Genomic DNA, 3,738 nt, shown 5'->3' with positions numbered 1-3,738 from the left:
GGGTAATTGGTGGGGCCAATTTGTATAAACTGGGATGCGATGTGGTAAAGCTTTTGTTGACCACAAATGGAAAAGAAAACAAACGAAAGAGAGGGGAGGGGGCACGCACTTGAACCTACTGTATTTTGATGGCTCCCACTTGGGGGAATCTTTACAAAAGCTAATGTTATCATTGACTGATTATATAACCATCGAAAAATTTCAAAGGTTATAATCATCAAAGTAGAAACGTTTCAAGGTTAACAACAAACATAAATATCAATAAGGAAAAAGGCTGAGATGATTAGATTATTCTATCCAACTAATCTTGATTTTACTCCCATATATATCATTGCCTAAAATGTAAAGCTATGTTTTAAGTAGAAGTCTCTTCCCAAGGTGTGTGGTTTTTGGAGGGTAGGTGCTTTGGCTTTACGCAATGTCCAAAAGGTAGATGGGAGTTGGTAACCACAAGCGTTTACCCAATTATTGGGAGATCCCATTTTGATGGGTATTGGTTTGAATTGGAAGCTTGGAACTTAGAATAGTTTGTACCCCCACCAGTATGAATGCTGCTCCTAAAAGCCATGTGATTCTACCCAATTCTCTTTTCTACTTAATTTTTAAAATATTACTATGTTTTCAAGTAACACCACAATGATTACGACTTAATATATTTAATTTTAAATGTTTTAATCTTGAATTTTGTAAATGAAATTTATATATATATATATAATGTTAAGAACAACTCTCTCTTTTAATAATTTAAATTACATTGGATTTTCACATGGCGATTGTTTTTGTTTGATAGGTGGGGCGGGGTAGTTATGGTATATAGTTTACCTCGTCCCTCTCCATTCCCGCTTATACTATTATTCTATTTATACCCTTATGACTAGGATCTATGTATTTAGAGATTTTTAACTAGTTAAATTTAAATATTTATGTTGATTTTAAAAAGTTGAAACTTACTATGATTAGAATATTTATTTTATTCTATTAATTCTTTAAAATTATATCAAGTTTGGTATATTAAAATTTGTATCAGACATTTTTGTTTATTTAAAATTATGATAGTTTTATATATTATCATGTAAATTGACATGTAGGATTTACCAAAAAAATAATTATTATTAATAATAAGATGAAAGTATATTTATCACCTGAAAGAAATGGCGTAATAATACATGTTGCAAATGCCACATCCCTTTATACGTATTTTGCTTTCACCAATAATCGGGTGCAATGGATTTAATCGAATAGTTTTATGATACAATGATATATTTATTAGACCGAACGTTGTAATAGTGAAATCAAACGACTAAACACTTCTTGATGAAAGATAGAATAATCTTCTTACAAGGTTTCTTGCAATAAAAGATGTATAAAAGATTTGATCTATTTAGAAAAAAAAAAAAAAAGGATTGATATCAAAACTAGTTGTCTTTTGTTGTATATTGAAATGGTCTCAATCTTGGATATTTATAACAAATTTTCTCAAGAGACACATATTTAATTGGTGGTTGTTGGACCAATTTTCTTTTTCAATTATAAATATGGAGAATATACCTTTTGAACGCCAATAAGTTCCATATATTAGCAACTCTTTATGATATAAAGATAACTTTTTGAAAAGGTTTAAACACTTATAACTCTAAAATAATCATGCAAATTTAAAATTCAGATTTTTTTAATGCTAATCGACTAACCCTTTGAAAGTTTTTAAATTTTTAACTAATATTCGATTTATTTAGTCTAATTAGTTGACTAACATGCTTTAGAACCAAATTTTTACTTTTGAGTATTACCGTTAATCGACTATTTGAAGGTTTTAACCAAGTAATTTAGTCTTGAAATCTTCCAATTCGCCTCTGCATCATGGTAGTTAACTAACAACAAGATTTAGTCAATTAACAGTTCATAATTTTTCACTTAATCGACTACTTTATCAAATCAATTGAACTTTTTAAACGGATCAAATTTTGTGTATATTTAGGAGGTGTTGAACTTGCATGAAGAAGATGAGTCAGGCTTTGTGCAAGGCCGGCTATATTTAGTTTCTCTTGAGGCTTCCTCAGTACCAAAAAACAAAGGAATTTTGGGGTCCTTTTGCTTGCAGTGACCTCGTTTTCTTTTTCTTTTTTCTTTTCATGTGTGTTTTGCGTAAATCTTATATTCTTACCTAGGGGCTGAGCCTCCTCATGGACATAGCCCCCCAAAATTTTAAAATTTTTTTACATACTTAATAAATTTTTAATTTTTTTTTATAAATTTTCTTAATGACCCTCCCTAAAATAAATTTTATTTAATAATTAATACAAATAAAGAATAACAAAATAATTTCATATGCTTCACTCAATTTTATTTTTTTATTTTTTTAAATTTATATTATTATTATTATTATTATTTATTTTTTTATTAATTTTTATTCTATTTACTCATATATTCTAAATCTCTATAAATTTTCTTTCACAAATTTATACAAACCATCAATCATATTTTTTTTCTTTCTTGTTTATTATGTCATATGCGGATTCTATCTTTTACTTATCATGTTTTTCTTTTTTCTATTATGTGAATTTTTTTCTATTATTTTAATTTTTAAAAATAAATAAATTATTATATAATTTTCAAATATAAGTTGCATTGTTGCGCTGTTACTTAGAATTTCATCAATATATCATTCTTTATTCAGAAAAATCAATGCATTGTAATATGTATGTTGCAAACTTTAAGTAACAAAGATATAAATATAAATTGATAAAATAAAATAATTGTATTTCTTTCAATACAATTTTATTTCTTATATTTATTTTTAATGGCTCTCAAAATAATTTTTTATTTAATAATTAATTTTATTCTTCAAACTGGTTGATAAATTTAGAGTAATTATTCTTAGCATATTGCTAGTTAAGCCTAATAAATAAATTCTAAACTAATATGTTAAGCCTATCAAATTTACAAAAAAATAAAAGTGAGTCTACTAATCTGAACCCATTAAGTTTTAATATAAATCTAAACCTATTATAACATATTATATCTTAACAGTTAAACCTAATAGTCTATCATAACATATTATATCTCAATAATATAATCTAATAACCTAATATGTTAATTAGCAATTTAAGAGGCAAATAGAAAATAAGAGGAGAGCTAGGACACATAAAGTGAAAGGGCAATTCATTTAAATTTGAAAAATTATTTTCTCTTCCATTCTTGCACGTAAAGTGTAAGAGAGATTCATTTTATAATTCCATTCAGTCATATATATATATATATATATATATATATATATATATATATGAATGACACGATCATTACTATTAATGTGTATTTTTTGTATGTTCAATATCTTTCGAATTTTATTTAATATTTTACATGAGTGATAATTAAATTATATATAAAATTCTCTTTAAATATTTAATATCTTTTTCTGTTTAACCCCATTTTGCAAATGCTTTAAGTCCACCGCTGTTCTTACCCCATCCTTATGGTGGATTTTCATGTCTAAGGTGCGAGGAAGAGAAAAAGAAGGACATGTGACTTGATAAATCTTTTTGCTTTATTAAATGTTAAAAATTAAGTATTTATTTAAAAAAATTATAAAATTATTTATTAATTGAAATTGGACAGCATATGATTCATTTCAAGCGTATAGGACTTATGTAGTCTTAATAAGGATATATAGACAGGTATGTAATTCTTGTAAGGTAATGAAATATAATAAAAGTAAGAAGAAAGTAGTATTAACAATAAGAT

This window comes from Theobroma cacao, chromosome 1 (assembly GCF_000208745.1).
Source record: "Theobroma cacao cultivar B97-61/B2 chromosome 1, Criollo_cocoa_genome_V2, whole genome shotgun sequence".
In the NCBI taxonomy this organism is placed as follows: Eukaryota; Viridiplantae; Streptophyta; class Magnoliopsida; order Malvales; family Malvaceae; genus Theobroma; species Theobroma cacao.
The sequence above is the reverse complement of the archived record's forward strand: the minus strand, read 5'-3'. Positions refer to the sequence as shown.